General features: G+C 55.1%; 1 protein-coding gene across 6 annotated transcripts in view; it reads right to left on the reverse strand.

The window, feature by feature from the left end:
• The window catches only part of PCGF3 (polycomb group ring finger 3), a 51054-nt gene extending 31783 nt beyond the window's left edge, over positions 1-19271 (reverse strand). For 3 of the 6 annotated variants that reach the window (XR_013993666.1, XM_081054027.1, XM_081054028.1), the window contains exons 1-3: positions 19048-19271; positions 6030-6069; positions 5569-5702 (exon numbers count right to left, since the gene is read on the reverse strand). The gene's annotated coding sequence lies outside the window, so the exon portion shown is untranslated. Of the gene's footprint in view, positions 1-5568; positions 5703-6029; positions 6070-10308; positions 10346-12180; positions 12214-18554; positions 18574-19047 lie in introns of those variants that run through there. The other 3 variants (XM_081054029.1, XM_081054031.1, XM_081054030.1) reach the window with 3 other exon arrangements.
• Positions 19272-24364: the final 5093 nt, after the last annotated feature.

A 24364-nucleotide genomic window follows, 5' to 3' on the forward strand; every position in this document is an offset into this window, starting at 1 on the left:
ACTCTAGAACATTCAACAGTGGCTCCTATAGGCCAACCGGTTCTGCTACCCAAACCCCACACGACATAACCTTGAGTTGGTGAGGCCTGACCCACAGGGCTGCACACTGTCCTCACCAAGTATTTCAGAAGCCTCGGCCACGTAACTCTGAGCTGGGACATGGCTCAGAGAAGAAGGACCAAGCACCACTGTGGGGGCTGGGAAAAGATGGTAACACCTAAGAGAGGATAAACCCCCAAAACGTTCACAATAAGCAAAGCAGAAAGCAGGAGGATACCAGTCGTAAATACTGTCCTGTGATGCCGCGGAGCCCCAAGGGAGCAAGGTCCCCTGGCTGCCTGCACTGTATTGCAGTGTGTCTTCAGTTCACATACCAGCCACTAGGAGTACGAGGACGTGCTCAGCAATGTGCAAACACTGACCACACAGCACCACACAGCAATATGACCTCCTCCTGCCACCGATAACTGACCACCAAACAGAAACCAAAGCCAAAAAGACACCCCACAATGAGCCTGGCAAGGCATGGCCCGTAAGCCTCTGCAGGGATCAGGGTCCCCATCTCCTCCACGGGGATCAAGGTCTATGTCTCCTCCACTGGGACCAGGGTCCTCATCTCCTCCACTGGGATCAGGGTCCCCATCTCCATCCTGGGACCAGGGTCTATGTCTCCTCCACTGGGATCAGGGTCCTCGTCTCCTCCACTGGGATCAGGGTCCTCATCTCCTCCACTGGGACCAGGGTCTATGTCTCCTCCACTGGGATCAGGGTCCTTGTCTCCTCCACTGGGACCAGGGTCTATGTCTCCTCCACTGGGACCAGGGTCCTCGTCTCCTCCACTGGGACCAGGGTCTATGTCTCCTCCACTGGGATCAGGGTCCTCGTCTCCTCCACTGGGACCAGGGTCCCCATCTCCATCCTGGGACCAGGGTCTATGTCTCCTCCACTGGGATCAGGGTCCTCATCTCCTCCACTGGGAACAGGGTCCTCATCTCCTCCACTGGGACCAGGGTCCTCATCTCCTCCACTGGGACCAGGGTCCTCATCTCCTCCACTGGGACCAGGGTCCTCATCTCCTCGACTGGGACCAGGGTCCTCGTCTCCTCCACTGGGACCAGGGTCTATGTCTCCTCCACTGGGATCAGGGTCCTCGTCTCCTCCACTGGGACCAGGGTCCTCGTCTCCTCCACTGGGACCAGGGTCCCCATCTCCATCCTGGGACCAGGGTCTATGTCTCCTCCACTGGGATCAGGGTCCTCGTCTCCTCCACTGGGACCAAGGTCCTCATCTCCTCCACTGGGACCAGGGTCCTCGTCTCCTCCACTGGGATCAGGGTCCCCATCACCATCCTGGGACCAGGGTCTATGTCTCCTCCACTGGGATCAGGGTCCTCGTCTCCTCCACTGGGATCAGGGTCCCATCTCCATCCTGGGACCAGGGTCTATGTCTCCTCCACTGGGATCAGGGTCCTCATCTCCTCCACTGGGATCAGGGTCCCCATCTCCATCCTGGGACCAGGGTCTATGTCTCCTCCACTGGGATCAGGGTCCTCGTCTCCTCCACTGGGATCAGGGTCCCCATCTCCATCCTGGGACCAGGGTCTATGTCTCCTCCACTGGGACCAGGGTCCTCATCTCCTCCACTGGGACCAGGGTCCTCGTCTCCTCCACTGGGACCAGGGTCCTCGTCTCCTCCACTGGGACCAGGGTCCTCGTCTCCTCCACTGGGACCAGGGTCCTCGTCTCCTCCACTGGGACCAGGGTCCTCGTCTCCTCCACTGGGACCAGGGTCCTGGTCTCCTCCACTGGGATCAGGGTCCTCATCTCCTCCACTGGGACCAGGGTCCTCGTCTCCTCCACTGGGACCAGGGTCCTCATCTCCTCCACTGGGATCAGGGTCCCCATCTCCATCCTGGGACCAGGGTCTATGTCTCCTCCACTGGGATCAGGGTCCTCGTCTCCTCTACTGGGATCAGGGTCCTCATCTCCTCCACTGGGACCAGGGTCCTCATCTCCTCCACTGGGACCAGGGTCCTCATCTCCTCCACTGGGACCAGGGTCCTCGTCTCCTCCACTGGGACCAGGGTCCTCGTCTCCTCCACTGGGACCAGGGTCCTCGTCTCCTCCACTGGGACCAGGGTCCTCGTCTCCTCCACTGGGATCAGGGTCCTCGTCTCCTCCACTGGGATCAGGGTCCCCATCTCCATCCTGGGACCAGGGTCTATGTCTCCTCCACTGGGATCAGGGTCCTCGTCTCCTCCACTGGGATCAGGGTCCCCATCTCCATCCTGGGACCAGGGTCTATGTCTCCTCCACTGGGATCAGGGTCCTCATCTCCTCCACTGGGATCAGGGTCCCCATCTCCATCCTGGGACCAGGGTCTATGTCTCCTCCACTGGGATCAGGGTCCTCGTCTCCTCCACTGGGATCAGGGTCCTCGTCTCCTCCACTGGGACCAGGGTCCTCGTCTCCTCCACTGGGACCAGGGTCTATGTCTCCTCCACTGGGATCAGGGTCCTCGTCTCCTCCACTGGGACCAGGGTCCTCGTCTCCTCCACTGGGACCAGGGTCCTCGTCTCCTCCACTGGGACCAGGGTCCTCATCTCCTCCACTGGGATCAGTGTCGCCGTCTCCATCACTGGGACCAGGGTCCTCATCTCCTCCACTGGGACCAGGGTCCTCATCTCCTCCACTGGGACCAGGGTCTATGTCTCCTCCACTGGGACCAGGGTCCTCATCTCCTCCACTGGGACCAGGGTCCTCGTCTCCTCCCTGGGACCAGGGTCCTCATCTCCTCCACTGGGACCAGGGTCCTCATCTCCTCCACTGGGAACAGGGTCCTCGTCTCCTCCACTGGGACCAGGGTCTATGTCTCCTCCACTGGGACCAGGGTCCTCATCTCCTCCACTGGGACCAGGGTCTATGTCTCCTCCACTGGGACCAGGGTCCTCGTCTCCTCCACTGGGACCAGGGTCCTCGTCTCCTCCACTGGGACCAGGGTCCTCGTCTCCTCCCTGGGACCAGGGTCCTCATCTCCTCCACTGGGACCAGGGTCCTCATCTCCTCCACTGGGAACAGGGTCCTCGTCTCCTCCACTGGGACCAGGGTCTATGTCTCCTCCACTGGGACCAGGGTCCTCATCTCCTCCACTGGGACCAGGGTCTATGTCTCCTCCACTGGGACCAGGGTCCTCGTCTCCTCCACTGGGACCAGGGTCCTCGTCTCCTCCACTGGGACCAGGGTCCTCGTCTCCTCCCTGGGACCAGGGTCCTCGTCTCCTCCACTGGGACCAGGGTCCTCGTCTCCTCCACTGGGACCAGGGTCCTCATCTCCTCCACTGGGACCAGGGTCCTCGTCTCCTCCACTGGGATCAGGGTCCTTGTCTCCTCCACTGGGACCAGGGTCCTCGTCTCCTCCCTGGGACCAGGGTCCTCATCTCCTCCACTGGGATCAGTGTCCCCGTCTCCATCACTGGGACCAGGGTCCTCATCTCCTCCACTGGGACCAGGGTCCTCATCTCCTCCACTGGGACCAGGGTCTATGTCTCCTCCACTGGGACCAGGGTCCTCATCTCCTCACTGGGACCAGGGTCCTCATCTCCTCCACTGGGACCAGGGTCTATGTCTCCTCCACTGGGATCAACGTCCTCATCTCCTCCACTGGGACCAGGGTCCTCGTCTCCTCCACTGGGACCAGGATCCTCATCTTCTCCCCTGGGATCAGGGTCCCCGTCTCCATCACTGGGATCAGGGTCCACATCTCCTCGGGTTATCAGTTTCTGCACCTCCCTCAGGCTACCAGGGTTCACATGTCCTCTCTCAGTATCCAAGTCTGAGTCTCCTTTGTGGGGACCATGGGCAATGACTCTATGTAGGTGGTACATAGACAGAAACGTGCATGCTTGTGAGTGTGGACTCAAGCACGCCTGTTCCCAGCTCTGTGTAAGGGCCTGGGAGTGACCGTTTGCTCATAGCCCCAGGTCCTGTGTGCGCACACCGCTGTCCATGCTGAGGAAGCGGGGTGCTGAGACATATGGCTGACACAGGGCTGGGCAGGAATGGAACAGAACCTGGAGTAACACATGGGCAGAATGGAGCATCAGGAGAAGCAGTGACAGACCGAATCAAATTATAAACCACAAAACAACACAGAAGTCCTGAATCCACAGAGACAGATAGAGAAAGGGACATGTGTCCTTGTGCGAGAACATTGAGCTGGGAAATGTGGAAGTGGAAAGTCACCCTCCACGGCAGTAACTGCAGGGACACGTTATTCAGGAATGATTCGTGGGCGCCTAACAGTGGCGAGATTTTGCTGAAGAACAGAAGGTTCCGAAATCTAAGAGCACCCCCAGCCAACACTGAGCTGAGGGGGGCTCAGGGTGGAACAACCCCAGACATCACTTACTGAGGGACCAGGTGACACCCAGGCAGAAACCAGATGGATGACAGGTGTGCCTCCTGCGGAAAGGACACAGCTGCGTCTCTCACCACCAGGAAACAACAGATAAGCCTTGAGTGAGGGAGGTCACTTTTCAACCCCGTCAGGGTCATAAAAAGCAAGGAAAGATGGAGGGACAAGCGGCTGAATGCAGAGTCTGGCTGAGGGCCAGCCCAGACCAGCCTGGGAAACAGCCTTCTGCCCACTGTCCTCCCACCTTCGGACACAAGAGCGGCCTGTTCCCTGGCCCAGGCTGCAGCCCAGCCCCTGCTGGGACCTTGTAATGCAGGGACTCAGCTCCCACTCCCCACATAAGAACGCAGGACATGGTGAGGCCAAAAAGGAACACCCACAGAGCCACAGATAGGGGAGTCAGACCACTATATTCTCGATGGCGGCTGGTCGAGACACAAAAGCAAACGTCTGCCAGTACCACAACAAGGGGTCTTCCTGCACCCCAGTCTCTCTGGCAGCCGGGCGAGACACAGGAAGTAGGATCCACACAATCCGCAATCTGCCATCTGTGCTTGCTAATCCCACTTGCTAGCCGCAATCCGCAGTCTGCTTCTCTGCCAACCAACCAACCAACCAACCAACCAACCAACCAACCAACCAACCAACCAACCAACCTAGCTCAGCTACAACAGTTGTATCAGTGGCTAAAGGCCAGGTGGTTACAGCTGATGGCCAACCAATCACAGCTGATGGCCATCTACTACCTGAGCCAGCACCTTCCCACGTGAGGCCGAGAGCCTGGAAACTGCTCTCCTGGCTCTATTCCCACAGACCTGCATGCGGGGCCCAGAGCGGTGCCTCCTGTCCTCAGACTCATGGGGAAGGGCACTCAGGAGGTGCAGAGGTCCAGTGTCACCAGCCCGCTGTCACCAGCCACGCGGCTGTGCTTGGAGGTCCCTGCACAGTGCTGGACACTGGACACGGAACAGCACGTGGCATGCCCACCTGACCCGAGGAGGAAAGCGATGGCAGGCTGTCGGTCCTGAGCCGTCCGTGATGCCCCAGGCAGCAGGCCCACGGCACCCTTGGTCCAGCCTGTCTCCCAGGGCGGAGGCCAGGGGGGCAGCAGAGACGGCGAACATGTCCCACATGGCGGCACACACCCGTGTCTCACCTCTAGACGCCGCCTGCCCCTGCATCGGGCACTTGGGCTCCTGTCTGGTCCTACTGGTCCTGCCCCACTGCTCCTCTCGGCACGCTGTCCTTCACTCTGCGCCCTCCTTCTGTCCTGTGCTCTTTGTCCATTTTCTAGCACAGAAACGGCACCTGTCATTTCATGTCACTTGTGTGAGACGCACAGCCCCATAATTAAGTTACTAGAATTTTTAGGTGAGGCCCATGAAGCCAACAGCACAACAGAGTCAATCAAAACTATTAATCAAGAGAGAATTTGAATCTATAGGAATAACTGTGCACTAATCTGCTCTAATGCTCTCAGAAATTACATTTTAACGAAGTTACATGGAGGTGGATTTTTCTGTGGCTACAATTTACTCACAAAGTATAATTCAAGTAAATTTCACGTGTTTGCATGCACTGAAAGAGGAGAAAAATCAAAGTTTCAGTGGTGTTTACCTGTACATGGCACCTGGAGCCCTCTGCTACATCTTGAAGCCTGTGGAGACACAAGACGGGAAGCGTCACCCTCGTGTGCCGTCCAGAGCCCCTGCCCCCAGCTCAGTCAACACGGCTGTTCGCCGACTTAAAACAACCAAAAGAAAGACAGGAGTTAACGCGAGTGAAGTCAGCGTCAACCAAGGAGACACAGGCAGGTCTCTGTGGCAGTTTGGTGCCCCTGAGGCCCAGGGGCCGGTGAGCACAAGTGAGGAGAGAGGGGTAAGGGCGGGTGAAGGGCAAGGGGCGAGGGTGAGTGGTGGGCCCACCAGGACGCAGCAGAGAAGGCGGTGGGGACCTGGCGGCCTGTGGTCTCTAGAAGGACCCTGCACAAGTCGGGGCCCTTATGGCAAGGGCAAGGGCAAAGCTGTGCTGTAACAACACAGGTTAAGTACAACCCGAACAACGGGCCACAACACTACTCCACCCAAGTTTACACCACGGCCAACTTATGGCATTGCTCCTCTCCAAGTTTTTTGATAAGTGCATTTTTTATTAGCTCATCTTTGAACCTCATGTAACATTTGTGAAAATAGGAAGAGAGGGAGGGAAGGAGGGACTGACAGGCACATGTGGGGCAGTCCCAGGAGAGCGAAGATGAAGGGAGAAGCAGGGCCCTCGAGCACGCTGACCAGAATGTCACACGTCCACTGCCCCCGCACGGTGACCCCTGGGCCCCTGCAGTCTGCCTGTTGTGGCTGAGGCCTCTCACTGTATTTCATTTTACTCAGTTCGGATGGTGGCTGGTTAGCCATTGCTGACTCGGCTGTCGTGGAGGAAAGGACAGATGTCCAGGCCTACATGCGAATGCGGAAGGCAGGCAATGAACAGCCAACGCCATAAACATGGCGGGGGGGGGGGGGGAGGACAGGGTAACCAATGGGCTTTTCACAGACTAGATGACAGGGGAGCAATAATGGAATACTAGGAACAACGGTATGCCAGTAAAGTTGGAAATTTATGTGGAATTGATGAATTCCTAGAAAAATAACTCATCAGAATTGAGGCAAGCAGAAACAGAAAACCCAGAATATTCTACTTGTGTAACTATTAAGGAGGCGACTCAGTCATCAGAAGTCTCGAGCCCAGTCTCAAGGGCGACTCCCGCAAACGTCCTAGGAGCCATCAAACCAACCCTCTCAGAGAGGCAAACACACAGCACTTTCCAACCCGACTCATGAAGCTAACGTAACATTCCCACCGGACCAGATCTAGAATGGAACTCGCGAACACTCCAAGCCACCCCACGGGCACGTATGAAAGGGGGACCGTGCTAGTCAAGTTCGATTTGTCCCTAGACTACAAGGGTTAACACAAAAATAAATGTAATTGGGGACAAAAGATACAAGGAGAAAAATGATAAGCTCTTCTCCAAAATGCAAAGAAATCATTTGATAAAATTTATTATCCATTCCTGATTTTTAAAAACGTAACAAATTAAGAAGGAAATGTCTGTGACCCAAGAAGAGCTCTCTATTTAACAAACACACTGCCTCGTAGCCTCTTAGCTTCATGCCGGAATGTTCAGGGCAGTGTCACTCACCAGAGCACGGCACAGACACAGCCAGCGTCACCTAGAACTGAGGGGTAGGGCAGGGGTCGCGTCTCCCACTTGGCCTCCGGAGGGGGCTTTCCCTGCCTAAGGGTTACACACTCTAGTCTCGTCAGTACCTTCTCACTGAGTCCTAATTCAGCACAATTTCCTAATTTGTAGACATTTAAGTACACTTTTAAAATGGGAAGGTGAACGCTGGAAACAGAACTTTTCCCCATACTGATGGGGCAAACACCCTGGTCCTCCATGCGTCTCATGCAGCCTCCAAAGCGGGAAGTTGATTGAAACTGGCTGACCAGACGCTGTCCTCATGAAAATAACCTGAAGATGAATCCTCGTGGCCTGAGTAGGTCTGCTGGTGGCGGCCTGTGTCAGCGCCAGGTCCGTCCTGCCACCATCAATCAAAGCTGACCAAGGAGGTGAAACGCCACAGGCCCACTCTGTACTGGATGCAAACACTATACATGACTAGGTATGCGTATAAAAAAGTAATTTACCAATAATAAAAAATGGGAAACAAAATCATGGATCGTTTCAGACACTACCAGGCCTCGTGCTGGTTTGGCAGTCGGTCCCCTGTCCTGGACCTGGAACATGGGGCTCCTCCCTGGACTGTCACCTCAGCACCAGTGCTGTCCATCTGTACCACCCAATGACTGATGCCACTCCCCCCGGCCGACAACTGAGACTTGTCCTGCCAGAGGCCAGCTGGCTCCTGAGAACCTAGCTGGTGACAGTTCTCTTCGTCGACTGAAAACTTTCCTGAATGCTAAGAGTGTCCCGCTGTGCCGGACGTGTGTGGACAGTGCAGTGTGGCTCTGCAGCAAGCTGCTTTCCATCCAGAGTTGAGCGTGCCAGGCAGGGTGGCTCCGTGACACTCCACGCTCTGAGCCTCCAGGGGGCCTCCCGGTGACAACAGCCCCCATGCCTGCAGCTCAGGCTCCCCGACCTCACCCACATGCCTGTCTCTTCACAGGTTCTGCCAGGTCCCTCTGCTGAACTAACTGTAGCTGCGACTGAACAGAGCTAGCATATCACACCCAGAAAAGCTCCACTCCTGGGATGTTAACTCTGAGCCCCACGCCGACCAAGTCCCTGTCTCCACGCCCACTCCTGGGCCTGCACTCGGTGCCCCGGGCCCGCTGGCCCTGGGGTCCCGGCCCTGTCAGTCGTCTATGGAGCCTGCCTGTGTCCCACCCTTCACTTTGCCTTGGCCATGGGGAGTGACTGAGGCCTCGCCACTCCCGACACTGACACCACTTGGCAGACACCTGCACTCACACAGTACCAGCTCTCCAAGGTGACCCTGCTCCCTGTGCCCCAGGGGCGGGATGGCAGCATCCACACCCCCTCATCCGGTCTGCCTGGGTTCATGAGGGCCCCACTCTGGGCAACTGGCTGCTTCCCAGGGCTCTGACCCTTCCAGCAAGCCCTTCTCATTCCAGAACCTTCAACACCTCCTTCCTGTGAGTGAAGAGAAACCACCACTAGCCCCCTCAACAGGACACCCTGTGACCCTTTCACCCACCTCCCTCCCTTCTTCCATCCCCCAACTCCACAAAACTGCTCTTGACAAGACTCATGATGAAACTATTACCAGCATCATTAATCTCCAAGACAACAGGTCCCCCCACCTCCGCTGAGCCCCCAGATCCAACTCCTGGGGGCCCTGACAGCACTCTGCCTGGCTGGAGCATTCTCAAGGGCACAGGATGGCATTCTACCACCTTTCGGGCACAGCCAGGCCCCAGGGGCACTTGTGCCACATGGAGGCCCTGCCTCCCTGTGCACTCACCTCAGATACCCCAAGCCACCCACCTCGGCCAAATCTGTGGAGCCACACGGCTGTCTGTGACACCCCTATTTAGTGGGCACCCCCTCCACCCCAAATCACCCACTGCTGTCATTTACGTGCATGCACTGGGTTTGTTTTGTAGCATAAAAGTAGCACAGACATTTATCAAACACGATTTGGACAGTAAAGGAGCACAGCAAGGTACGAATGCATAGTGTACCCACCCATGCGAGCCCATCCCTATGGTTGTAGCCTAAGGACTGGGACGTGTGTGCACACCACACACTTATTGACACGCCATCCTCTTGGCTCTTACAACTGATGAGCCATGAGGACGCTTCCCAACATCCGCACACAACAACCAGGCTCCACAGCACGGCCACCACTTGTGTGTGTTACATCCTTACCCAGAGACAAGCACATGGGCCGGGTGACCAGCGGGCCTGTGCTGGAAGCACCCTCCTTGGGGACAGTCCCACCTGCAGCCTGGACCCTGATAAGCGCATTGCCCAGGGACTCCCCCACCCCCAGAGGAAAGCAGGCCCACACCTAGAGGTCGTGCTTTCTTTTGTTAACTATGTCTTACAAGAATCTTAACTATTTTTGAATTACTTTCGCAAAGTTGCATTTCCCTAGAAAATGCTTCATCAAATTTGTTGGCACAGAATTGTCCGCAGTGTTGGGTAACTTTTATTAAACAGGTTAACTGAGGACATAGGTCAAATAAATGCACACCTTTTACGAGGACCACATGGTAAGCTATGGCGTTCTCCTGGGAAACCGCCACCAGAGTCGAGATGAGGCCCCCAGGGCCCTGTCTGCCCCAGCCAGCAGGGAGCGGCCCATTGGGGACAGCGTGTAGATGGGGTGCCACGCAAGGCTCCTGTCACCTGTGCAGGTGGGAGATTTGTCCACGTTGTTGCATGTGGGGACAGCTCATTCTTTTTACTCTGAGCAGCGTCCACTGTGACTGTGCTGCCCCCTCCCCAGCAGATGGACATCGAGTTGTCTCCTTTGGGGCATTAGGAAAACCGGGACGTCTCTGTGTGGACAACACGCACAGGTTGGTTGTACGTGTGGTTGTACAACTGTTCAGAAACCGCCAATGTGCTCCCGACCCGGGCTGCACCCAGTTCACACTGGCCCCCAGATCATTCTTCCCTCCCTCCTTCCTCCCACACCACCCTTGCCCCCCGCGGGTCCCCTCGCCCCAGAAGGCCACGCGCTCCGTCCTGACTCCACAGACGCCAGGTGAGAACAGGTGGCCTGGAAGGAGGGACCGGGCTCGCACGCTGGCCACACGGCGTGGTGGTCACCGCGTGGAGAGAGCAGCCCCGTGTCGTGCATGTTCCTGGCTGGGACACCGAAATCGGGTCAACACGACAAGAAAAGAAGAAACTTTAGGTTTATTCCTAGATGGTTACACGTCACCACGGAAGCTTTTAAAATGAACAGCGATAACACACCGTAAAAACACTTGGAATTTAGATTCTCAGAAGGCTTCGCCCGGACCTGCCCGCCGCCGCCGCCAGGCGTTCCCAGGGTCCCCGTGACGCCCACGAGCGCCCACGAGCGCCCACGGGCCGCGCCTGCTCCGGCGCGGGCTCACGCGCGTCTCCACCCCTGCAAGTTCTCGTGGAAAGACGCGGCGACTGGGCGCCTGGCACACGGTCACCGCGGGGCCGGCGGCCACGTCCGTGAGGCCTACGCGACCCGAGCGACGCTGCGCCCGGAGCCCGCGCCACGTGCGTGTCAGCGTCGCAAGGTCCCACCTGGACTAAACCCACGCCGGCTCCGCGCTCACTCGGGACGGCAGCCCGGGCGCAGGGTGTCACCCGCAGGGATCAGGGCGACCGTCCTCGCGCGCGCGCCCAGTGGCCGCGGGGACCCCCGCCGAGTTCCGGGACACTCCGGGGCTGCTGCCTCGTGCTCTGGCCGCGGTCTCATGCTCTCGGCGGGGACATCCGCTCCCGGGGGCCTTCGTCCCACGTCCCACTTCCGAAGAGGCGCCCTTTGTTTAAAGCCATGTGCGCACGCACATGGGGACTGTGCCATCACCCGTGGGCTCGCAATGTACTCGCCCAGTTACTGCCCTCTGCTCATCTACGATGTCGGCAATGGGACTGGCCATATTCAAAATCAACAGAAGGGCTTTTTTATAAAGTTGATAAAATCTTCCCAAGGAGTAGAAAATAATAGGAAATTTGAGGAAAAGGATACAACATCCAACTAACAGGTGTTAGAAAAAGCAAACAGCTGAAAGGCGTGGTCCAACCCCCTTTAACAGTGTCTTAGGCCAGGTATCAGCACGTGGGCGCTCACTATATCCTTCTCTTCACTGGTTTGGAGGCAATACTCCAAAATCTGGAAAAATTATTTGAGCATTTCCCTGGCTGGAGGAATCACCAGACGGCAAGGGCCCCGCTGATGAGCACAGAGAGACCGCCCCGTCGAACCAGAGTCTCAAAGCGTCAGGATATAAGAAAGGACCCTAAAGGCTCCAGGGGGAAAAAGGTCCCCATGTTGGATGGGAATCAGACTTTTCATCAACAAAACTGAATTCCACAAGTCAAAGAAGCAAGTCTTTCAAATTTCTAAGGAAAAGTGCCTTTTACATAGAATTCTACATCCAGCCAAACTATTAACCAAGTATGAATGGAAGCCAGCGCATTTTCAGGCCTCACAAAATGTGCTCACTCGTTCAACAACTGCCCCCTGAGCACATTTCATGGGGCTGTGTGCTCATGTTATCACAAACTGACCTGCTGCTCAGAGCTCCCGTGACCACTGGTGGCGAGACACGGCAACTCATCAGGAGGGATGAGCCTGTTGAAGAAAGCACATCAGGAAGCACAGGAGGATGGGTGGGGGCATGAGGAGGGCACAGGCTCAAAACGATCCTTGAGAATTTGGAACATGAGACAGTAACGTCAGGCAATGTAAGGAAAAAGGGAAGGTGAAATTCAGAATTCAGTTGTGTAACAGACAACACTTACACAATCACACTGGACTTCAACTCTCAGATTCAACCTCTGGAGAAGCATGAAAAACACACAGTAAAAGGTGTTGTTGGACCCCAGGATTCTACTGACAGGGGGCCAGCTACAGACATATGTCCCTTCGTGAAAAAGGTTGACTCAGGGCGCAACCCAGAACCAGTGGAGTCACCCTGCGCTTGGAACGCGCTGGGTTTCAGAGCTGCACTAGACCTGTGGATTCCCTCTCCTCTCCCCTTTGGTGACAGAATAGTGGCACCTGCTGTCCCCTGCCTGTGCTGCTGTGCTGGGGAGCTGGGCAGGCAACCTGTCTCTCTGTTTACAGGTGCCCAGGAGTGGCTCTCACAGAACATACCACCCAGGGGAAGAGAGGCTGGACTCTGGAGCTGATGTGGTTCAGGTGACATTTGGGACTTTGAGCTGATTCTACGGCGGGATGACACCCTGGGGAACCTCCGAAGGGGGGCATATGTGTTGGGGGGATATACCAGAAGGCAGGATTCTGAGATGGCCACATGATTCTGGGCCCTGGTGCACACACACCTCCTCTACCCGTGTTAACCTGGCCACTGCTGTAAAGGGGCTTTTGAAGGTGTAACTGAGGTCCCAAGACAGTGGACCTTAAAACACGGTGAGTAGCTGGTGACATGACCAAATCGCATGATCTTTCAAAGCAGAGTTTTCTCTTGCCGGCAGCAGAAAAGTAGGTCTGAGGGATGAGTCCTGCTGGCCTGGCAGAAAGCATCCTGCTAGGACAAATGCCCACAGCCCAGGGGCAAAGAGCCAAGTGCAGTAGCCTGACAGCCGGTCTACTGAAGCCGGTGAGCTCGGAAGAGTTACCCAGACAAGAGCCGCAGCTCTGCGACACGCCACTTCAGCTTCTGAGGCCTTGAGCAGAGAAGCCAGCCACATTGTGCTGGCCTTCTGACCCTGGAACTGTGACTAACGAGTGGGTGTCCTTTTAAGCCACCAAGTTTGTGGCAATTTGGTAGGCAGCAATAGAAAACAAATACAGTAGCATTCAGAAGAATGGCAGTTATAGCAGAAGAAAGAGCAGGTTTCCCAGGCATGGAAAACAGAGTGGCCACTGACTCTGGAAACACTTTCATTGGACAACTAATCTCCCAATTGTAGACACAAGAGGCAGGTTGATAGACCAGTGGCAGAAGCTGGAGCCCCTTGGTAGGACTGAACTGTGCCTCCCAAAAGTCACGTGTTGAAGCCCTATCCCCCATCTCCAAATGCAGGGCCTCTGGGAGGTGAGTAGGTGTAGATTCCTGAGGCTGGGACCCAGGGACAGGACCAGTGCCCTTGTCGGCAGAGACAGCAGACAGCTTCCTCCCTCCTGATCACCCCTCCCCTGCGAGTACGCAGGGTGAAGTCTGCAGGCTAGGAAGCGGGTCCTCCAGGAACCAAACCAACTGGCACCTTGATCTTGGACTTCAGCCTCCAAGAGTGTGAGAAACAAATGCCTGCTGTTTAACCCAGCCATCTATGCCGTTTGCTGTGACAGCTGAGCTGCCAGAAACAACCCCCTCCTGCCTTCTGATGTCCACCTTCTTCACCGGGCTGCCTTCAGTGAAAGGCCAGGGAGTGTGCGCTGCCTCTAGCCGCTCCCATCTCTATGGGAAGAAAGGCAGTTACTTTATTTGACAGCAGCAGTATTTCCATTAACCATTTCAAACACTGTGTACCCACCAAACCTTTTATGAAAGCATCAAAGCTGACTGGAGTGGGTCTCACCCCTGCATGTGCCTGTGAGAAACCATGAAATGGCCCGAGATACCCCCACGTCAGAAACGGAGGAGAGGGCCCAATGGCTTTGCCATCTTGCGAGAAAAAGGGTAACTCTCCAGGCACGACTCCCCTGGGTGCCTTTGCTGGACTCCTGGTCTCTCCTGACCATCTTTGCTCCCTGGCAGATGCCATCCAGCCCACAGGGCCCTGGAAACCGGGGCTCCAGAGGTGTGACCAGCAGCACTGACCCAAGTAACGCCGAAACCCGACAGCAAAACCCTGGAAGCACTCAACACCTCCTCTAAAGCACTCTCTCAAACCCTGAGCCTGGGCCAGCCTCTCTCTCACTCCCTTCCATCAGAAGACGACACCGGGACACAGACATAGGTGGACGACACTGTACATGAAGAATCAGAAATGTCCAGACAGGTGGGCTAGAAAAGTCAACGCTGTGGGGAAAGTGGGGAACTGGAAATGAAAAGACACTGAGAGACGTGTCCCCCAGTGCCACGCTAGGAACCCACCTGTGTCTGGTAAAGGAAAAACATTCCTGAGACAACCGGACAGGATATTAGCTAAAATGTGAAATAAGTACCCACGCTCAGGTGTAACACTGCAGTTGTATGGAGACCATCCTATTCCTATGTCCTGTGTGCTCTGAATTGTCTAAGGAACGTGGCAAGTTGTCTGTAGCTACTTCGAGATGATTCAACAATAAATACGTAGTGAGAAAAAGAGATGAAGCAAATAAGGTAAAACAAATAATTCCTGGATGGGGGTGGGGATACTCGGGTGCTGAGTGCATAATTCTTTCTACTTTTTCTCCACTGAGTTTCTTTCCCAGACAAAACCTATGTAAAATAAAATGGAATCACTTGAAATAGAGAGAGGAGAGTCGAGCCCTTATCTGCTGCTCATGTCCTAGCTGCACCATGTCTCCTTGTCAGGCACACGGGGAGCTCAGAGCGGTCCTCGGAAGCTCTGAGGACTGACTTAACAGACACGGTGCCTTCAGAACAGGCCAGTAAAGGCATCAACAAGACCACCTGCCGTTATTCTTTGCTGAGCACCTACGCAGCCAGGCCCAGCTGAGGGTCAGGAGTCGCAGAGGTGGGGCCCCACAGGACCCACAGGTGAGCAGGGGCTTCCAGCTCTGCGGACAGCTTCCTACCGTTTGCATATTTCTTGCTAAACAGCTGGGATCTGCTGTTAATGTAGCAAAGTCCAACAGATATTGACGTATTTGCAAAAAACTCCAAGCTCCACTCTCTACATTCACCAAGATATCAGACGTTCTCTTCAAAAGCACAGTCAAGCTCACAATCGGTTGTTAAGAACTAGATTTTCTAGTGAGTGTTAGTTCTCATCAGTGAAGTTTTGCTTAATTCAATGAGCAATCCTGAAAATACATCTGGATGATGCTCACAGTTTAACCCTCTCCTCACACGTTTAGCGTGTCACTCCTGTTCTCTGTCCTCTTGTCCTTCATGTAATTCACTTCTGTAGGGAGAAACTTGACAGATCAGAAAAGATGACACCCTTGTTATTTTGAAAGGCCTCACTTTTCAAAATTGAATGATAAACTATCACCTTGTGGAACTGAAGAATAATCATTCCATTTTTTGAAGCATTTTTGCAATAGTAACAGCAAATATCAGAAGGATAATAAGAAACTGTTCCCAAATCTCAACATATTTCAAATAGGAAAAGAAAATTACATTCTCAACTTCAAATTTAATTCCAACCATTAACCAAAGAAAGCTCCAAGTGAAATAACAAATCCTGCCATTTAATAGATTAAACAGTAACAGTACAGACCAAAACAAACCTTACTTTATAATCTAAACCGAACAAGCCACATAGGTACTTCCGAGCACGAGCACGGGCCAGCCCAGAGACAGGGGGCCGGCCCCTCGGGTGGGGCTTCTGGGAAGAGTCCTCCAGGGAGGCCTCCCACAGGGCCTGGGGGAGGTGGGGTGCCCATCCCAGCCGTGCTACAGCCCCAGGTCAGGATGCCAGAGAGGTGAGCCATGGCGCCCGGCACTCAGGAGGCCCCGGTCACAGAGGGTCCTGCACGGGCCCTGGGGCATCACTGCTTACACGGGTCAAAGATCCGAAACGTTTCAGGACCTCACATCTTAAAGAAACTTCTTACAAAGGTCAGTTTATAATTTCTGGCGCAAAACCACTGGCAGGAATAAGATGATTCTGCAGAAACAACTAAAATCACGGGCTTGAACCACTGAGGAACCCTCCTCACTCACACCCTCCGGGGTGGCGGGTGGGGGTCTTGCTGGTTTGCTACAGGTTCATGGGTGACAGTCTTTCCTATTTGTAATTTGTCTTCGCTCACATGTAAGCTCCAGGTACCGTAATAGTTTCGGTCCCTATGACGACATCGGAGGGACCTACACAACTAGAGACAGATGAATCGTTGCATCCTAGCCTTTCACCCTCTCCTCCACGGCCAGTTCTGTTCACTTACCAGCGGGGACTTCTCAGGTACAGGCCCTCTGTCAGCTAAAGGCGTTCAGACGGCCCCAGGGACACACACTGCATGCCAGTGCCCGTGGCTTAGTGTGGTTCCTCCCTGTAAGTGTGGGCTGGGCCTAGTGATTCGCTTCAAACAAACAGAATATGGCAAATGGGGTGAATGTCACTGGCAAGATAGGTCACGAAGGGTGGCCGTCTTGCTCACTCTCGCGTACCCCTCTGGGCTGCCCCACGTGGAAAGGAACGGACTTCTCATGGGTGAGCCTGAAAGCTGACCCACCAGTGGAACCTTCAGACGAGACCCAGGCCTGTGGGCACCCTGGCTGCAGCCTGTGGGACCGTTAGCCAGAGGATGCAGCTAAACCCCTGGCCCACAGAAACTGTGAGATAATAACATGTCTTTTCAAGCCACAAAGTTTTAGGGAAAGTTCTGGACAGCATTCTATAAATAATACAACCACCCAGAACTATCACACCTTTAAAAATCCAAAAATGGGAAAATAAAGAGCCTACCCAAACTGAACACCCAGTTTTGCAAGTTTTTTCCAAAACTTCACAAAGCAAATTGAGGTTTAAGAAAGTAAAGTGTATGTTTTTTAAAAATCAGAAGTAAGCAAGCACTGCGTAAGAAGTGTGGTGACGTTTGGCAAATAAAAGTTTCTAGACTGGACTGCTCAGGGTGTCCACTGGGTTAGGGTTAGGTCTTATGAAATATGAATCTGAAAATCTAAAGTGGCTTTCTCATAAGTCACCACGTGAGGCTGTGGCACAAATGACTAGTTTAAGGACCTCTCTGGGGAGTCCACATAGCTCAGAATTTTGAATTTATACCTCACTCTATGCTCAACTTTGGGGTATGTTTGCAAGCCTGCCGCAAATTCTAAAAGTATTCCTGCCTCTCATTTATTCCTTCACACTGTCACCCATTCATCCAGTGTGTGTGTGTGCTGCTTGCTGGCCTCACGCCAGGCAGCCAGTTCTGGGAGCTGAGCTGGGCAAGGTCCCTGCACCCTCTCAGAGGACCAACAGCACCTTCCCGGACACACCTGGAGCCCCGCCCCAGCACTCAGCACACGCCACTTTTTCATAACCACTTCTGAATTAGAGGAAAACAGGCAAGTTCTAGATGCACGTCTGATTTAAAGGTTTCGGAGCGCGATGGCCTCATCCCAAGGTCCTTTGGTACTTCCCTGTCCTGAGTCACCCACCTGACCTGTAGCCTCGGTTCCCCAACTTTCCTGCCCTGACTCCACCCCTCCTAGAGCCTCCTGGCCACGGAAAACTGAAAACACCCCCGCTCAGGATGGAGGGTGCGTCCATGGGACGCTGAGAACGGGGCTTGTCTGGTGACACCACCAGAGGGAGAGGCTGGCAGGAACAGATGCTGACCAGAGGGCCAAGGCAAGGACCCTGCCGTGGGGCAGCCCTGGGAGACGGCGTGGGGGGCGGCGCGGGGCCGGAAGCCGGTGTGGACTAGGAGCCCCCTTGGAATGCCCAGAGCCAGGGCGACGGCCAACCCTGCCTCCCATGTGCCCCAGGTCCCGCCTGGCGGCATCTGCTCAAGGTCAGCAGGTCTGGGGGGCTGGCGTCGGGGCTCGGGGGCGTCGGTGCTCAGGACGTCGGTGCTCAGGGGCCTGGGGAAAGGGGCGGCTGGCACCTGGGGGCGCAGGTGGCCGGATCCCGGCGGCCCCACAGCCTTGACAGCCCTGACTCCCCCGTCGGTGCCCGGGGAGACTCGGGAATCTCTAGGGCGAGCCCGGGCCCAGCCCCCCGGGCCCAGCCTGGCCCCCGGCTCTCGGGCCCGCGCTGGAGGCCCGGCGCCTGTCGGGGACTCGCTCGGGGCCCGGCCTCCGGCCGCCCTGTCGGCCCCGCCGCCCACGTCAGGGTGCGGGCGCCCCGGAGCCGCTCACTTGGCAGGAAGACGCCGTCCCTGGCGTCCCGGCGCCCGGCCTCCGGGCGGGCCGCCTCCGGCTCGGTCTCCCCGCTGGCCGCGGGTCCCTGCCTCCTCGGGGCCGCCCCGGTCCCGCGGGCCTGGGCCGTGACCCTCTCGATGCCAGGGCGCGGAGCCTGACCGGTGTCGGGGTCGCAGGCCCCCGGGCGCCCCTCCCCGACCCGCCCGGCGAGCAGCGGGCCGGGCGTCCCGGTGGCCACTCCGGGGCTCCCGGGCTCCCTGGTCCCTCCTCGGAGACCCGTGCCGAGGTCCCGGCGCTCCCCGGCGGCCCGTCCCGGGGTCCGGCCCTCCGGGGGCCGGCCGAGCGGGGTCGGGGCCGCACGGGCCACGCCGACGAGGGTCGCAGGAGGCAGGGCCGAGCTTCGGAGCCTCCGGGCCCGGGTACCGGCCGAGGCCGCGGCCTGAGAAGCGGCCGCCGCGGGCCAGGCCGGGCGGGGCGCGGACTCACTGACCTGCCGTCTCGGCTGCGGACGAGCGGGGCGCACGCGGGGGTAGCGCTGGGAGGGGGAGGGGGCGCTGCTCCCTCAGGGTCCCCCCCAAGAGCAGGAGAAAAAAACCCGTCCGGAGTTTAAAACAAAGAGGCGGAAATGCCCGAGCGGAGCCGAGCGCCGAGTCGGGGGCGCCGCGCTGGGAGCATGCGCGGTGCGTGGCCCGGCTCCCATCCCGCAGCTGGGGCGGGGGCGGGGCCTAGCGGGGGCGGGGACCGGGCGTGGTCAGGAGGCGCAGGCGCGTTCTGCAGGACCCGACCAAGGTACCTGGAAAGAGGAGGGTCCTAGGGGCGGGGCCTGGGGCGGGGACATGGCCAGGGAGTGTGGGTGGGGACAGCGGGGGGCGTCGGGTCCCGGCTCTGAGGAGGGACCCGGCTGGGCGCGTGTGACCCGCAAGGGGTTAGTGGGAATGGCCAAGCTCCAGAGTGGGCATTGCGGAGTCGGGGCCTGGCGGAGGCGGGGCCTGGCAGAGGCGGGGCCTGGCGGAGGCGGGGCCTGGCGGAGGCGGGGCCTGGCGGAGGCGGGGCCTTTCGGGGGCCGGGCCTGGAGGACGCGGGGCTGGGCGGGCGCTGCGGCAGCCGCCGGGAGCCTGCGGATCCCAAACTCTGCGGGCCCTTCGCGCTGAGCCATGCTCCTGGAGCAGGGATTCGTCCGGCGGAGACGGTGTCCTTACATTCCAGTCCTTCCCGGGAACTAGCACCGAGCACCCTCCGTGCACTAGGGAGGGGCCCGTGGACAGACAGGAGCCCTTCGTCAGGCTCCCGGACGAGTGGCAGCAGGGCTGACCCCCACAACTCGTCCGTGTGTCCACCTTTGCTCAGGCCCCGCCCTGGAGTGTGAGCGGTGACCGTGACGTCCACGCCCTCATGGGGTCCACAATGTGTGTGTGTGGGCGGGGCAGTAACAGAGGGAAACATAAAAATGGTGTCGTGTAGGAAACACGCTGGGCGTGGGGGAGGCAGTGGTTGTCCGGGGTCAGCCACAGTGCCGGGGTGGATGATAACGGAAGAGGGAGCCAGCCCTGCAAATATCTGTGACAAAAGAGTGCGATACTGAGATTCTGAAAGCTACAAAACGTTGTTGAAAGAAATTAGAGTGGACCTAAGTAAATGGAAAGACGTCCATCTTCATGGTTTGCAGACAATATTGTTAAAATAATATTCCACAGTTTGATCAACAAATTCAACACAATCCATACTAAAACCCAGTTTGGTTTCTCTGCAGAAATTTCCAAGCTGATCCTAAAATGTGTATGAAATTCAAGGGACCCAGAGTAGCTGAGACAAGCTTGATAAAGAAGAACAAAGCTGGAGGGCTCACATTTTCTGATCTTAGAAATTACTGCAAAGCTACAATAATCAAGATAATGTGATGGTGGTATAAGGACACACATACAGATCAATGGACTAGAACTGGGGGTCCACAAATACACCCTCACATTTACGAGCAATTGTTTTTCAAGAAGGGTACTAAGACTATTCAGTGGAGAAAGAAGTCTATTCAACAAATGGTGCTGGGAAAACTGAATATTCACATGCAGTAGAATGAAACTGAACTCTTACCATACACCTACAAAAACTAACTCAAATGTATCAAAGGCCTAAATGTAAGAGTTTAAACTATTAAATGCTTCAAAGAAAACATGAGCATAAATTTTTTTACTATGGATTAGGCAGTGGGTACAAGGTTTCTTTTTGGGTGATGAAATGTTTTAAAATTGATTATAATGCTGGTTCACATATTTGTTAACATACTGAAATTTATTGAATCGTATCATCATGGGTGAATTGTATGATACGAGTATTTGTCATGCCGAGTGTTAGGCGGGGTCTCAGCTCCCACTCCCCACATAAGAACGTAGGACATGGTGAGGCCAAAAAGGAACACCCACAGAGCCATAGATAGGGGAGTCACACCACTGTATTCTCGCTGGCGGCTGGGCTGGAGACACAGGAAGCAGGAGCCACATGATCCGCAACCTGCTGTCCACTTCTGTCTGCCAACCAACCCCTCTTGCTAACTGTAATCCACTCTTGCTAGCTCAGCCACCGTCTTCTTGCTAGCCCCCATTTCCTGCTAGTTGCCACGGCAGTTATATTAGTGGCCAATGGCTCACTGGTTACAGCTGACGGCCAACTAGCCACAGCTGATGGCCATGCAATCACAGTTGATGGCCATTTACTACCTGAGCCAGCACTTTTCCATGTGAGGCCGAGAGCCTGGAAACTGCACTCCTGGCTCTGTCCCCACACTCCACCCCTACAGGGTCTCACCTCACAATCTACACGACAAGCGTCTTCCGTGAGGGACCCTGTGCGAGGAGCCTGGAGGTGATTGCAATATCCTGGATGCAGCCAGGCTTTCTGGGCTCAGCCAGGGCTCTCAGGGCACTGCCACTCTCTCTGGGCTCAGCCAGACTTCCTGGACTCAGCCAGGGCTCTCAGGGCACTGCCGCTCTCTCTGGACATAGCCCAATTGCCCGGACACAGCCAGGGCCTCTCAGGGTATGGCCAGTCTTTCTGGGCACAGCAAGGGTTCTCACATAGTCTCAATAGCGCCGGTCGAGACACAAAAGCAAACATTCGCCAGTTCTACTACATGGTGGTACGTTCCCAAGCAAACAGTCGAGAAGTCCATTAAGTTAGGGATGGAGCCCATTCCCCATAGTCCACAGTCATTTGTCAGGGCTGTGCGTTAGCCTCACAATGTGTGCCCTCTCCACAGGGCGAGGGCTCCGAGTCCTCCCTAACCTGGGGTGAGGGCCTCAGCAAGCACTTCCCAGCCCACAGGGCCACAATGGCCATTGCTTTCTCCAGCCTCTGCTGGCTGAGAAAGGCTCTCTCTGGCCTTTCTCCAGCTTCTACGTCTTCCCACCCCTCCACAGGGGTCAGCTCTTCGGCAGCTGCTCCTCCTGATCTTCCTGAGACTGAGTGTTCATATGCACAAACTGCTCCACTGCCTTTCGGAGAGCTTTGGCCGGTACCGTACCCTGCTCACTGTGCCATGTGTCACGCAGGGAGTTATGCAAGGTCTCTGGTCCCGCTCCCCACATAATAGTGCAGGACATGATGAGGCCAAAAAGGAACACCCACGGAGCCATAGATAGAGGAGTCATACCACTATACTCCGCGCCTCTCTGCAATCTGCGCTTGCCAGCTCAGCCACCATCTTCTAGCTAGCCCCCATTTCCTGCTAGCGTAGCCACAGCAGTTATATTAGTGGCCAATGGTTCACTGGTTACAGCTGATGGCCATCCAATCACAGTGGATGGCCATTTACTACCTGAGCCGGCATCTTTCTATGTGAGGTCGAGAGCCTGGAAACTGCACTCCTGGCTCTGTCCCCACAGTATTATATCTCAGTGAAGCTGCTAATTAAAAAAGAGAATTACAAAGAAACTATTAAGTAGATAAGAAAACAAAACCCTTACATATGTTGCCTACAAGAGACACACTCCACATTGAAAGACACACACAGATGGAAAGTAATTTAGAATTGATCAATTAATCAATTTAGAATTGATAAAAAGTAAAAGTGCTATGTGTTCATCCCTATGGGAAAACATAAAAATAGTTAACTAACTTACATCATAAATACACACACAGGTATACATAAATATCTTATGCTATACAGACAACAGTTAGATACTTATCTCAAAAACACAAAAATGAAAAACTTAGATGGCCTCTCCCACCATACATACTAAAAAAATGAGCTGTCTATTTCATAACATATACAAAATATTAGATATTCAACTTACAGTACACACACAAATGGAAACACATCACTCTTCACACACAAAACAGACACCCATTTCCAATACATAACAAAAATTTGGCACCTATCTCTTACCATACACAAAATTTCAAGCCACACAATAGACAAAAAAATGAGATACTAATTTCAATTATATAGAGAAAAAAATAGACACATCTCACACACACACACACACACACACCACACACACCACACACCGATCACACAGACATCACACACATCACACACACATCACACACAATCACACACACACACACTTTGTACATCAGGACATCATGCTTAAATATTCATCATGCCATATTCACACATAAAAAGTTAGATACCCATCTCAAAATATTTTTAAAAACTAGATCCCATTGGGAAGCAGTTTCCCATGGACACATCATGTCTCTGATTCTGTGCCGTGAGGTCCTCAGAGCAGTGTTTACAGCCACATTTGGAATGTTAATTTAAAAGCCATTCCAGGGTAGACAGGAAAAAGACCCACCCTGCCCGTGCCTGGAGAGGATGCTTACATTTCAGGGTAAAGAGAGAGTTTCTCTCTGAAGGCAGGTGTTTATCTTAAACAAGCACTCTGTCTAAGATAAGAAAGAGTTCCCTAACGTCAGGTCCTTCTTCTGCACAAGCAGGTGCCACCTGGAAGTCCCCAGACACTGAAGCGGCAGGGAGCTGTACTTGACAGTGACACACACTCTTTGCCTCTGGCCCACCTCTCGTACACCCTGCGTTTGCACACATGGAGACGGTGGTAGGCTACCTCGCTAGCTTGTAAGGAGAGTGAAATCTCAGACCCTTCACAGTTCCTGACTTAACACACACAAAGTAGACATCCTTCACACACTACACACCAAAGAATTAGATGTCCACTTTTTCCCGTTCAGACAGAAAAATTAGATAACCATTTCACCCACACATACACAAGAGACAGAGACCCATCTCCCACCACACATATCACCAGCCATGTAGGCCTACATGGCACATCCTGAACACACCCATGCCCATCTTGCACCAGACGCAGACGCAAAGTAGGTGAACATTAGGACACACACCAAACTAGCTGCCCACCCCTCCCCATCCCCCCTCTCCCTCACAGACACACACACTAGATGCTCCCTCACCCCATGCCCCACCTCCGTCTCCCTCCCTCTCTTTCTCTCTCTCTCTCTCACACACACACACACACACACACACACACTGAAATGAGAAAACCAGCTCTTTCCATTTCTTTAACAGGCTGACTAAGTCTGAGCAAAGAAGATAAGATGGGACCACAGAATCCTTGGGAGTGGCCAGAAAGCTAGGCCCCAGATACTTGCTGCCACAACTTTGGGGTGTATGTGAGCACAATGTGCTTGCCCTCCCCAGACTATGATGGAGGGAGACATAACAGGTGGGCTGGAGGACCCCAAGGGTCCCCTCTACTGGGGGCCAAGTGGAGCCAGGCCAGTGAGAAGAGCGGGGGCTTCAGGGAAAGGGGCTTATGTCCCAGTGCAAATGCGTCAGC

This window comes from Rhinolophus hipposideros, assembly GCF_964194185.1.
Source record: "Rhinolophus hipposideros genome assembly, chromosome: 1".
Taxonomy (NCBI): domain Eukaryota; kingdom Metazoa; phylum Chordata; class Mammalia; order Chiroptera; family Rhinolophidae; genus Rhinolophus; species Rhinolophus hipposideros.